Source organism: Gavia stellata, chromosome 14 (genome assembly GCF_030936135.1).
Source record: "Gavia stellata isolate bGavSte3 chromosome 14, bGavSte3.hap2, whole genome shotgun sequence".
NCBI classification, from domain to species: Eukaryota; Metazoa; Chordata; class Aves; order Gaviiformes; family Gaviidae; genus Gavia; species Gavia stellata.
The window spans coordinates 927,867-941,420 of record NC_082607.1 but is presented as its reverse complement, the minus strand read 5'-3'; positions in this window follow the sequence as shown (position 1 = coordinate 941,420).

The window sequence follows — 13,554 nt, the reverse complement described above, 5'->3', positions numbered from 1 at the left end:
TTATCCACACCCGAAGGGGTCTGAATACGCTTTCCCTCAGGTGGTCCCATACCGACACACCCCCCCCACACCCCCATGTTTTTAGCCATGCCGCCAGTGACACGAATGACACAGGCACTGCCCACACCCAGCAGAAGCCTGCAGCCAGGAGCACCCCAAGGGGCTGGTTAAAGCTCACAAAGGTTGCTGGAAAGGCATTGCCCCGCTGTGCTCAGACCTCAGGAACCTCCTGCCTTTGCTCTAGAAATGCTCTCTGGTAATTCCAGAGCAATGGAGGTTAATCCATCTTCTTGGGGGTGAAAACTGAAACAGGAGAAGGAATATATAAACTCTTCCAAACTGTGAGACACAGCAAACCCATTGGATCAAACATTCAGAAATGCCCCACTCTGACCATCGATGCTTTAGTCAGCGCTAATTTGCAAGTCTTTGCGTTCGAAAGGATATTGAAATTCCTCTAGTTTCCAACGATGGTAAAACCGGGGCTTACACAGAGCTGGAGGAAGCTGATCTGCTTCCCCGCCAGCTTGGCTCCCACGGCATTTCTCAGAAGAGCGGAGAACAATTCTGCAAAGAATGAGCTGAAAAGTGACATATTCGCCCTCCTTTGTTTTCACTTCCATCAGCTGAAATCTTCCTCTTCTCTAATTCCTGAAAGGCTCTCATTGTAATTAACTTCGCAGGAACATGTGAGCAACATGATGCTGCAAGTTCCTCAGCGGCGGAGGCAGCCAAGCAGATAAACCCGCAGGAAGCCAAGACTGTGCTTCAGTAACACCCGTCCTCATGGCTCTCCTCTGCCTGGCATGAGCCCGGGCACGGAGCAATGCTGCTGCTCCCTTCTCCCGGTTGTCCCCCTGCTTGCATGGAGCTGGGCCCATCACAGTCGCAGCCCCCGAGGCGCCTGCCCGGACCCCAGAGCCCGGAGGGTTCGTGCTCCCGGCAGCCCCTGCCAGGGCCCTCGGCTGCACCGGCTGCCACTGCTCCCCCATCCCCGGGGGGCTGTTCACTGCAGGAACACTTTTTATTGGATTTTGTTAAATTAAACATATGATCCCATATTATCTGACCCAGCTCTGAAATCTCCCAGGCACAAGTAAGCTTTGCTGTCTCAGCTTTTCATTTACATGTTTATTTACTGCCTTTCAGATCACCCGGTTTGCACTGTGAGGCCTCTGATGAATAAATAACCAGTGCCCTTGTAGGCCAGATTGATTAAATGTATTTAATTAATGAGCCCAGCTCCCCTTGAGGACTCTCCCAACTAAAATACTGAAACCAGCCTTTTGTATATGACACCACCAGGACCCATTGATTTGCAGCGATATGAAAGAGGAATAATTTAGTAACTTCATTGATGCCATAACAAGGACGTCCCCGAGGACGGGGAAGGGCTGCTGAGGGTTTGGGTCACGGGCGGTTCACACGTGGCTTGCTTGTCCTCACCGCTCGGCCACACAACACCTGCATACATCTTCATTTCTGGCAGCGGTGGCCGACTGTCCTCCCCTCGCCAGCTGTACCCGCACAGCTGGAGGGTCCGGCTGCTGGGGAGCCAGCGCTGCTGTCTCACTCCCAACAGGCATCAAGGGCACACTGGTACTGGAAACAATGGGGAAAGAGCAATTGTCCCCCAAGGGAAAAAATAATCTGCTACAGTTCGGAAGGTGCTTACTCCTTTGCTCAGGTGGATACATAGCGGTTCAGGGGAACAGGCAGGGCAGGGGTACTGTATGAAAGAAGTACGGAGACATTGCTGGAAGCCAGGGGAGATGTGCTGGAGGAAGGCTCGCAGTCCATCCGAAACTACCACGGGAAAAGGCATGGAAGAAAGCCTTCAGCGTGGGCTCACCACCAGAGTCATTTTAACTTGTTTCCTAAAGGATGAAGGCGGCGCGGCTGGGCCAGGGCTGGCTGGCATGGCCGGCTGAAGGCAGTGGTGCTGAGGCCCTCTGTGTTTGTGCAAAGCAGGGTGTGCCAGGAGGGAGCTACCAAGCCGTGCGTGCAAACAAAGCAGCATGAAGCTGCCCAGGAACTGAGGGGAAGGGGAACCGCGGGGCAGCCCCAGCCCCACTGCAGGGACGGCACTGGGGCGATGGGGTGGCAGCAGGGACTTCAGCTGGTCCAGCATGGAGCTCTCCACTCCCATGGCATGTGTGTGTGCACCCTCCTACGCCATGGAGGAAGATCTTCCCCAAAAGGGAAAGCCCAGCCTGGCGCGGATCAACACTACTCCCTGGTCCCTGCCCGCAGAGCTCAGAGGATAACTGCTTTCCAGGCAGCAGGCAGGGAAGGCAGATGGTGCCCCAGACATCAGCAAACCTGGAGACGAGCACTGCACAGTGCTGCAATTCAGGCGCAGGCAGCACTAGTTTCAAGGATGGTGGGGTTTAAGGAGACGGTGCGGAGGCAGCCTCCTGCCAGCCCTGGCTCTGGGGAGAGAGGCGGCAGCAGGCAGCGGGCAGGATGAGGAAGCGGGTGCAGGGAGGGGTTCTGGCCCTGCGCTTTCTCGCTGACAGGTGCCTGACCTGCAGAGGCTCATGAGCAGCCTTTCTGAAATCCGCCCCTGAATCTTCTGCCCTAATTCTCCATTAGCAAATGCGATGACAGGCAGATGTTAAGAGCTCCCTCGGGCCACTCCTCAGCAGGCAGGTTGCTGAGACACCATGATCCAGGGCTCAAAACCTGCTCTGAGCAGCTCTGTGCACAGACCCGCAGCGATTTGTACCTGGGGACAGGAGCTGCTGAGCTGTCGCTCCCGTGGGAGGCTGTGCCCAGCTGCTGGGGACAGTGGGGCTGCAGTGGGCTGGGGACCAGGGGACCGCAGGGGATGCTGCAGCTGGAGTGGCAGGGCTTTGGCAGGGGGTCCATGACCCTGAGAGGAGACAACTGGGGCTGTTCCTCACCAAGATCAGACCTGGAGGTTTGTGGGAGAGGGGAAGCTGGGGCAGGACTGAGGAGCTGACACTGTGCTGGGACAGGGAGAGCTGCCCAGGGCCAGCCTAAGGAGCCGTGCTCTGAGGACCACCTAGCTAAAGGGGATGGACCGGCTTCTGCCCACAGAGCTGCAGTCAGGGTGTTCAAACAAGCTGCCTCCCCGCTTCCCAGCTTTCCCTGGTCGAAGGCAGATGGCAGACCCGTCAGCACCTCACCCTGCCGCAGACTTTGCCCTGCCAGGCTCAGCAGCATCCTAGAGAAGATGTCGCATGGGTTTATTAATTAGTCCATTAAATTATTGCTGAAGCTAATTGAGACCCACACGTTCCCCCTCCAGATCCCTCCCCACCGGCCGGTGGCTCGGGCAGGAAGACACAGCATTACAAAGGATCAGTAGCGTGCAGCTAATTAGCTGCCGTTGGATGCCGTTGGGAGCATCCAACGCCAAGCGTGCCGCATGTCCTCCGTGCCGCCTGACACAGACGTCTGCCAGGCTCATCTCGGTGACGATCATCAGGTTTTAATTAGTCTCAAACATGATTCCTGTCACAAACACTCTGCTGGGGGTTGTTTGTTTTAATTTGATCAGGGACGGGCGAAGAGATGGCGAAGAAGGAAGGTAATTAAATTTGACTAAAAATCTTGGAATGCCATTAAAGCTGATGTCCTCATTTGCATAATCCGCTACCCGCAGCGCCCAAAACTTCCACCAGCTTGTTGTGGCTATTCCCCCCGCGAAGGCGCGGTCCCGCCGCCCCTAGGTGGCACTGCGCGCCCGCGGAAGCCTGCGCGGAGCCCCGCGGAGCCCGGGCGAGGGAGGACGGGGACCTGCGGGGACCAGCGAGGGGCGGTGGGGAAGGGGAAAACACCGCTGGCTTGCTTTTAGCAAGCTGGGGGCTGCAGGTGCGGCGGTTAAAACGCCAGCACCTGGGTGGAGTGGTGAAAACACCGGCACCGGGGGTTCCCCTTCTCGGTCCTGGGGCCGGCTGAAGATGGGGCTCAGCAGCAGCCCGCTGCGGATGTCCGAGCCCTGGCCGAGGAGCAGTGTGGTGCCAGGCCCTGCTGTGGGCAAGGCACCAGGAAAAGAGGCAGAGCGACCAAGCCGGGTGGCTTGCCAGCAAGGCAAACCCAGCTGGCTGCCGCTGCGGATCCCCAGCTTCGGGCAGGCTGGGGCTCTCGGAGCTGGGGGTTCACTCCCCAGCACAAGGACGACTAAGTGGCAGGTGGGTGTAAGATCAGACGGGGCGTTTCTCTCCTCAGCCCTCCTTTGTGTGGCCTTAAACAGCTCCTTTTGTCCCTTGGTGCTTCCATTTCTCTCCTTGTGTTTCCCTGTTTAACATGGAGAAAATACTATTTCTAATTTCCCTGCTTGGCTGTCCATAAAGCAATTATCCAATAATTATTTCTGCTCATTGGCAAGTTAGTTCTAATGATGTTTGCTAAACATCTGATTATCATTGCAAACACTGCTTTTGCATGTGGAGTCAGGGCTGTGATTGCTACAGACCGTTTCCAGGAGAAGTAGGTTTTGCAGGCAGGTGCTTTGTTTTATAGAGATATTGCAGTCAGAGCTAGGATTTGTGATGCTGTTAGGTTTTTCTGGTTATATAGATAAAATAATTAAGGCAATAAGCTTACAGTGGGTGACAAACAGGGGTGTGATATTTGATAGAATTAGACAGTAAAAATCCTGGATGGTTTGGGAAGAAATGTAGAGAGGAAGAGGGAACAGGGATGTTGGGGGAGCAGGGACAAGGAGGGACATCAGACTGTGCCTTGAATATGCATTTACAGCCAAGCAAAACCTTCTGGCTGTTTAAAGCAGGAGTATTTGCCCACACCCCCCCCAAACCCGGCAGCCGCAGACGCAGAACACAAGCCGGGGTGATGCTCTGGAGCCGGCCTCTGCAAGCAGCCGGCACCCGCTGTGGGCTGCTGCTCCCCAGCCGAGCTCCTGCCAACCCCTGCTGCAGAAGTTGGCAGTTTTGGACGTTTCTTGGAACCAAGTGATTCACCTCCCACTGCAGCCATCCTTTTTTCAAGCCCTGGAGACCATTATGCAATGCTTGAGAAATGCTATTAAAGGCCTTTCTGGATGATTTTCTGTAATCAGGGCCTTATACCAAGAGCCCCAGGACATCAGAGGAGAGGGATCATCCCTACGCCCTGTAGTGCTTTCCTACAGAGGATTTGCCCATCACCCTTAGCTGCGTAAATGAACACAAGCTTTCCTCACATTGCTCCCTCTCACCGCAGGAGCCGTGGTGGCAAGAAGAGCCCAGGAGAAATAGTAGAGTGGGTTAGAGTGCAAAATGCCCAGGCACTTGCTGAGAATAACGCAGAGAAAGCTGGAGAGAAGCTTCATTTCAGCCTCTGGGTTGGCTCTGGGGGAAGGAGAAAATGTCAGTTAGAGGCACGTAGCCACACAAGTGGCATCGGCTCTTATTTGGCTGGCAGATAGAGCCCACCCTTACATCGTTTGGCATTGCCCCTTCCCCACAAACTTGCTGGGAATAAAACCTTAGAATGAAGGATGGAAAGAAACAATGCAGCGATGGAGCTCCTAAGTGCTGGGAAAGCCAAAGGGTTATCAGTACCAGTCCAGGTGCTGGTGGAGCAGAAGAGGCTCCTGCAATACAAATACAATACAAAAAAGAGGACTAGAGAGACACAGCAGGATAAAGAGGTTGAGCTATTACAGGAGCAGCAGAGGGGAAGAAAGTGATGTGGGCAAAACGTAGGAGGCTTTTAACAGCTGAGGACAGTCTGAATGAGCCTGCCCTGGCTGCGGAGGTTGTGAAGGATGTGATGGAGGGGCATCGCGGCTGCGCTTCACAGCATGTGCAAGAATGGAAGGAAGCTGAAATGCCAGCCACTCTCAGCTGGTCTCCAGAGGCAGCAGCACCCCTCTGAAGAGCACGCGAGGAGGAATTGCCTCTTCTAGTGGCGCTGTGGAAATTGGGCCTCTTCCTCCAGCACGATAAAGCTGCCAGTGCCAGAGACAGAAGACCGGGCTCACACCAGCAGCATGTTAGGAGCTCCTCGTCTGACAGTTGTCACGGCAGCACACGTTACCTTTATGAAGTGATGTGGTGGTGTTCCTGCCTTAAAAAAAGGAAAGGATTGCATTTATCATGAGGTCCAGCAAAAATAGGGTGTCATAAAAATGAGTTGCACCTGCAAGCAGAGTACCATCTGTCATTACTGTGGATGTGCCTCAGGAGCTCCCTCAGAAACAGTCCCAGCTACGACTGCAGCAATTCTGCACACTGAGTATGGACCAGCCAAGGGTAGTGGGAGGGATGGGATCCTCTTTTATGTCTGCTGCAACGACCACACAGGATCTGCAGGAAGTTGACCTCCTATTTAAAAAAAAAAAAAAAAAATGTGACTAATGACATGTTGGCTGCCACTAAAAGGAGAGCTGGAGCATCCTCTGAGCACCTTTCCCCAGCCCACATGCTGTTGCTTTCTCTTCTGCCATGTGGCTGAAGCATGAAGTATTTGCAATGTGGCTAGATAAAAACGGGCATCATCCAAAAGTCATTGCTGTTGCTATCCCCCTATGCCCTCAATATTCATCTTGTATGTGAGGTTCTTTAGCTTCACTCGTGCATCTTGCAGCTTTCCTTTGGTGGCAGTTATGGGGCTCCTACCGAGCAGTCTTCCCTCCTCCAGTGGCATTTTCCCACGGTAAGCCAGTGAAGCACTGGCACCTCCTTGCAGTGCTGCAGAACAGGCGTGATACGCACGGGACTGGCAAGTGGGATTTGTGTAGCACTTTAAGTCTTTTGATTAAAGGTAGCCCACTTGTCCACTTTCTCCCTGGTCTCAGGCCCTCTCTGCTGTGACATTCACACGTAATGACCTGTCCTTGTGCATGCAAAGTTCAGGAGTCTCAGGCTGCCCAAGCAGCCAAGGGCGCAGGTATCCAAGGATACTCTTTAATACAGTATGCATTGGAGCCCCAGGAATTTCAAGAGAAATCCATAGCTTTGCAAGGCAAGTCCAGATCCATGAGGGTGATAACTACCTAAAAGTGTCTAAAGGACCAGCCAGTAGCAAGAGGAAAGTCGTTCTGGTTCCCCAGTAAAGCCCAGAACTGGCTTAATCCTTGTCCGGACCTGGTGGACTTCAGGGAGCCAATTCTTCTCGTAGGCCTGAAAATCTGGATTTCCCCATGGCAGCGGCTCCCAAACATCCTCCTGCAAGGTACTTAGCAGGCTGTATCCTCTCAAGATGCCTAAAGCAATAGAGGGTGTGAATCCAAAAACCCTACAACGCAGCACAGCTCAGTATTTATGTCTAAAATCCAACATCAGAACAAGGTGTTGTGATGAAACTTCTTGTCTGCTTTAAGGTTGGCAATTTCACGATTTCAGCAGGATGACTGGAAAGCAAAGGCTTTGGTGGCCCAAATACTTCCCTGTGATTTATTCTGCAATGATCTGCAGAAGTAAGAAGCATGGAAGTTTGCAGAAGACGGAAGAAACTGCAGAGTGTACCAGCTTAAACAGCTTTAGCAATTTGTTCCACTTCTTCCCAACCGTTGCACACCCCGGAGCAGTTACAGGCTGCTCCACCTCTGCCCCGGCTGGTCACTGGTGAAACTGGTTCTGTTCCTCTCTCAGTGTTTAAACTGTAAATGAGTGGGGTAATTATTTCACTTCAATATTTATAGCTTTGTTGCCTGCAACCATGTTTCTGCCCAACTCTGGGAACTGTGAGCGCTGGTCCAACAGTGGTGGGTTCATGTGCTTCCTCCCCAGCTCTTACGGCCTGAGCACAGTGGATGGTAATGTTGGTAAAGGCACATAGAAGATCAGGAATCAGAGCTGTTTTACAATGCAAATGCTAACTCAAGTAAAGCTAATGTTTCTCTTTAGCTTCAACGATGCATTTCCCTTTATGAATTCTTTTGGGTGGCCAACTTCTATAATGGTTCTGTTATCTACCTACCAATTCCCTCTCAGTGGCTGTCCTGCTAAGGTAACGTTATGCTTTCATGGGGACTGCCCCATGGCAGAGGCAATCTCAGTGGCAGTGGAGACTGATTTCACCAAGGGGTTGGAATTTCAGCACGAAGACCTTGATCTGGCTGCCACCCTCACTGGCAGACTCTGAGCAGAGCAGTCCAGCAAGCCCTGCAGCATCCCCTCATCTGCACACGCACAGATGCTGCTCGGCACAGGGTGCTGGGATGGTGTGTCAGCACGCGTTAAAATGAGAACTTCATGGTAAGAGGCGTATTGGACTACCACGCACTAGCATTTACCCTATTTCGGAGAGCGTGTGTGGACAGCAGCCTTTGTGCAGCAAGGAAATGTTCTTCGGTCCTGTTTCGTAGTGGTAATAACTAAAATTTCCATCAGTGTTGGGGGTTTTCAACCTCAAATGGCTTTGCAGCCCACAGAACAAAATTAGCAGCAGTGAAGCACAGCCACATCCAGAGCAAGCACCGAAACCATGGAGGGAAGAAGCCAAGGCTGCAGAGGAGAACAAGCAGACAGAGCATTTCTCCCCAGCTGGAGCTGACACCCTAACTAACCTCCTTACGCCACCAAGGTTGGAGTGTATTAAAGACCGTAAGTCAGCCAAACCTTGAGTATGAATCTCATTAAGCAGTAGAGCACTAACATGCCCTTTCTCTAAGAAAGACTTTGTCTCCTACTTCTTCCAGTTACTGGGTCCTTCCCCTTCCAGTAGGGACCTCTCTGACTTCACTTACCTCCAGGTTTTGAGCAGATTTGCGCAATGTCTTTTTCCAGCATGATAAAAAGCGATAATGCACAGGAGAAGTGTAGAACAACATGAAACTCTGTGGGGATTCACACGTGGAGGGCAACAGCTTCCTGCTGGCTCTGCTGCATCCCCAGCAATGCCAGGACACGGCTCCACTGCGGCAGCAGGGAAAGTCAGGGTAAGGACGGCATGAGCAAGGTCTGGCTCATGCTGTGGCTCAGGGCATTTTCACTCAGTCCAGATTGATTTCTCTGCAAGTGCCACGGCGTTGGTACAGCCCTCGTGGTGTTTGCTAATGAAATATTTCTGTCCCTTACCTGTGAAGTAGTGTGGTAGGGAAAAGCACTTCTGATGTGGAAAGTGGCTTCCCAGGGCAAAACACAACTCCGGTGCTGGCCGTGAGTTATCGCAAGGTCTGGGCTTTGCTCCACCAGCCCCTGTGCTGCGGGAGTCGGGACCAGACTGCCCAGCTCTGCAGCATCACAGCTTTGGAGAGAAAACCCCCAGAGCTGTGCGGGAGGAAGAGGCCAAGCCTCAGCAACAGCACGCAGTTCAACGCTGTTGTTCGTAGCAGAGACCTCCTTTCCAAAATGCAGCCCTGTCTGCATCCCTGAGAGCCTTTGGGGCATTCCTTGCAGCCTCCCAGGTGTGGGACAAAGCCAGCCCTCTCCAGGAGCCCAGCTTCAGCTTGAGAACTGTTTGCTGGGGCTGGAGACCTCTGCTCTGTCAGTGTCATCTCTGAGCCTTTCTCCTCTGGACTTTAGTCTCCCCACCTGCAAAGTGGGGGACAGCAATTGCTTCTTACCCAGCCATCGAAAAATGAGGTTTAAAGGAGCTTTCGTTATGGCTCCTTGGCCCCAGCCGGAAAGGGCTGCCGATGGGAAAGGTGTTGTAATTCCCAGTCATGCAGCAGCAGGCAGCGATGCCTCGGAGTCCGGCTTACAGGGGATGCTCTCCGGCAGCGGTGCAACTTTCAGTCACTCTAGCGAGGACTGGCAGAAATGGTCTTCTCACTTGTCCAGGGAGGAAATCCCTGCACAGCGGATGTGCACATCTCCCTTGGCACCTCCAGGAATATCATCCATTGTTGACAGAGAAAGGGACAGAGCTGAAGTGGTCCGAGCTGCCCCAGCACCTGCAGAGCATCTGCCCAGATGTGCAGGGGACCTCACCAGGAGAGAGGCAGTGGAGACTGAGTCCACTTCTCCTGTAGCTCTGTGGAGCAGCAATGGGGGCAAAAGTGCTGCTGCTCAGCCTGGGGAGGACTTGGCAGGGTAAGGAGAGGCTGCTGGGCTGGATAAGGCCCTGCTTTGCTCCAGGTGGCTCTGGCAAGAAGGGGAAGGACAGCTTCATATCTCTGTGCATGGACCTGGTGCTCCACTCCCATTTCTTATCTGCAGTTTCAAAGATTATAAGGAAGAAAAAAATGAAAAAAAAATATCTAAATATCACCACACAACGTGCTTTCTACTCCTTTTGGTATTTTTTATTTTCATGACAGGTTTTTCGAAGCAGGGCAGCCTCCAAGCGTGGGGAACAGGGACTGCGGCAGCAGCCGCTGGTGGTAGCCAGGCGAGGCAAACCCAGAGGTGTCTGCTGGAGGACAGGGCTTATGCAGGATGGGAAGTCCAGTTTTTAGGGCAGGAGGGAGCAGGAGTTAGTTACAGGTGAATCAGAGCAACTGCAGGTTGCGGTATTTCATCAAAGACCAGCTTCGCAGAGAAAGGAGGGGAGCTCTCCCTGCTGCCCCCACTCCCAGGGGTATTGGATGCTGCCTCCAATTCTCCCTTTGCAGTTTCATATGAAGCCATTCATTTCCACTTATCTGACACAAAGTTGTTTCTGGGAGCTGTTAACTGGTCCATATTACAGAAGCAGACAAGGCGATGTCTGTGTAGATGGACTGTCCAGGGGGAAGATTGTGTACAAATGTGTGCGCTGTTAGTTACTATGTTTTTTTCTTACAGTTCAGCAGGAAAAGATTTCTCCTGCCCATTTGCTTGTTACTTGGCAGGCTCTCAAACCTGTGACCTTCTTCCTCCCTGTCCTCTTCTGCCAGCTCATAAATGAATTTTTTGGAGGAAGGTGTTTTCAAGTTCACTGCCTCCAGCTCCTCTTTGCTGTTAATACGGCTGATAATGGGATTGAACTTTGCTCAGGTTCCTTTTTTACCTTTCAAAGCACCAGTTAAAGTTGTTTTTTCTCCTATTTGCCCTCTTCTCCATCTCCTTTCTGCCTGGAAGATTAGATGTGAGGACAGAAGAGGAACGCAGAGACCTGCTGAGGTGCTGCCCTGCTGGGAGCTGCGGATGGATAATCTGTGGTTTTTAAGTGGGCTGATCCCTTGGGAGTCCTGCTGCCTGCTGGGACCACCCGTTGTCCTATGGGATGTGTGGCAAGCCCTTCTCCAAGCCGGGTGCAGGGAGCCCAGCCCAAGAGAAACCGCGCCCGTCAAGGTGTCAGTGCAGCGCTGGCAGAACAGGGAGCACTGCACAAGTTTGCAGCACTTTATCTTATTTGTAAATGAACATGTTTGCCAAAAACATCCTGCCCCCGGGGTCACGTCATAAAGATGCGTGAATTTCCTTCTTGTCCTTGAACCAGGTGATGTCTGTTCGGCAGGGATGCAGAAACCATCGTGCCTGTTGATGTGACCACCGCACCGGGCGGGCAGCACAGGCTTTGCCCGGAGAACTGCAGAGAGGATTTAATCAGGACTGAAATGCATGCTTCCAGCATCTTGCCTGGCTGCAGACATCATCCCGGTCTGATTAATCCTTCATGTCTCACCAGTGCTGCCCCATTCCTGCAGGTTTTTTGGTCCCTCTGAAGTCAGTTGTGCAGAAGAGCTGTCAGCATGGGATGCCACTGCGGAGAGTCCCTCCTCCGAAGAGGGGAGTGGAGCCTGTGCCTGGCTGGTGAGGCCTTGGTAGGAGAGGGAGAGACGTGCTGGGCAGCACCAGAGACTACACCCGCAAACCAGGGACATTTCAAAGGCTGCTCTGAAGATTCAGAGCTTTGCCTGGAACCACCTGCAGTTCAGGTACAACACTGCTGCTGGCTCTGGCGTGCTCAGGTTGGGACGGGAGGAGAAACCTGCCTGCCCCTTCAGCAGGAGCGTGAGGATGGGCAGATGGGTTGGAAGAGGCTGCTGACTTAGGGAAAGATGGATCATCTTCACATCTGCCTCCTCTGCCTCAGCCCGCTCCTCTGGAGGCAATTTCTCCAGCTGATGAGCATATTTCTGTATTATAACACTGAACCATGGCTGTTCTGCTGAGCTCAGCATCCTGCTTCCCAGGCTGGGAGCAAGGCAGCAGGCTGTTACTGTTGTGAGATGGATGAGCAAACCCAGTAATGGCCCCGGACTAACAATTTCATCCAAGCGATCAAGTCCCACAGCAGCCAGATGAACTGCTTTGAGAAAGGCAGACGCTGCCCGCGCCTGGCCAAGAGCAGAGCTGGGCGTGCGGGGTGATGGACACCCAGCTGCATCGACCCACCCAATGGCCCCTGGAGAGTGGAGCCGGTCCGTGACCTGCAGCTCGTGGCCTCAGACACAGGCAGAGACTCACCTCAAATGGAGGGGGAAAAAAGCTCCAGAGAAGTCAGGCCTGAGTGAGAACCGAGGAATTTGGCAGGAGGAATTATCCCAGTGGAAAACAAAGTGAAGGGGAAAAGCTGGCTTGATTTGCTCAGAAGTAACATTATCCAGGGGACGGCAAAGACCGCTCTGGTGGGGAAGGCACTGTGCGTGGCTGTGCCGGAGCGAAGGCTGCCCAGCAGATGACTGCAGAGCTCTGCGAAGAGGTTATGCTTTTAAAATCCTGGGATATAAATCTATGCCACGCAATTGCACAAGTCGTCTCTGAGTCCCTCAGGGCTCTGTATCGTAATGTATTGCTGGGCTTCACAGCCCAGAGATTTAATGCGTGTGGGGAACGTCCAATGCCCATATATCATCTGGGTAGTTGTTGGGAGGCGCGTCCCCAAGAGCTGGAAGAAGATGGCTGCCAAAGGGCAGAAATTTTTTGGCCCATTAACAAAGCTCACGTGAAGAAATACAAACTTGGTGTACAGATGCTGACAGCCTGCACGAACATGGGGGAAGAAAGCTGCAAGGCTCTGAGAGCGCAGAAGGTTGGTCAAGGGCCAGAGCATAGAACGGGATGTGGAGATGCCCCGGAGAGGTGCAAGAACAGCAAGTTGGATGAAGAGCAATGAAATGTGGGGTGAATATAAGAGAAGATGGGCACCCTTGGCTCCTGCTTGGCTTCCTGGGGGGAGCAGGCTCTGTTGTTGGGTTGGAAGCAGTACGAGATGTGAAGCGGGACGCCTTTCTGTACCGGGTGCAACCCCACAAGGTTCTTCCTCACTCCCGTTCCTGATGGAGCATCTCCAGCCAGGTCCAGCTTCAGAGCAAAGTCCTGACCCTGCACCTTCACACCTTTGCAGAAGTTCACTACCCAGACCTCCCCGTTTTGCCTACAAGCCACCCAAAATCCCACCCCAGACTCGTGCCGTGAGGAGATTCCTGAAGGCAGGTTCCTCAGCTCAGGCTCATCATTTGCTGCTGGGGTCATAACTTTCAGTCCTGTGGTGCACGCACAGCTTCACACAGGGACCTGGGACGGGGGCTCCTGGGAAGTCTGCAGAAGAAACGTTGTCAGTCCCTGAAACACACTTTAAGTTTAGAGCTTTAATTTTTTTCCTGGCTGCAGGTTGGAAGGCTTTGCAATCACTGTTGTCCAGCACCTTGGCATCCAGCAGCAAATGCCCGAGCTTGAACATCAGGGCAGAAAAGTGGGTTTGTCTCCTGACACTGAGCCCCCATCCAGCCCTCGAGACCAAAGTGAGTGCTTTAAACTGCAGCAG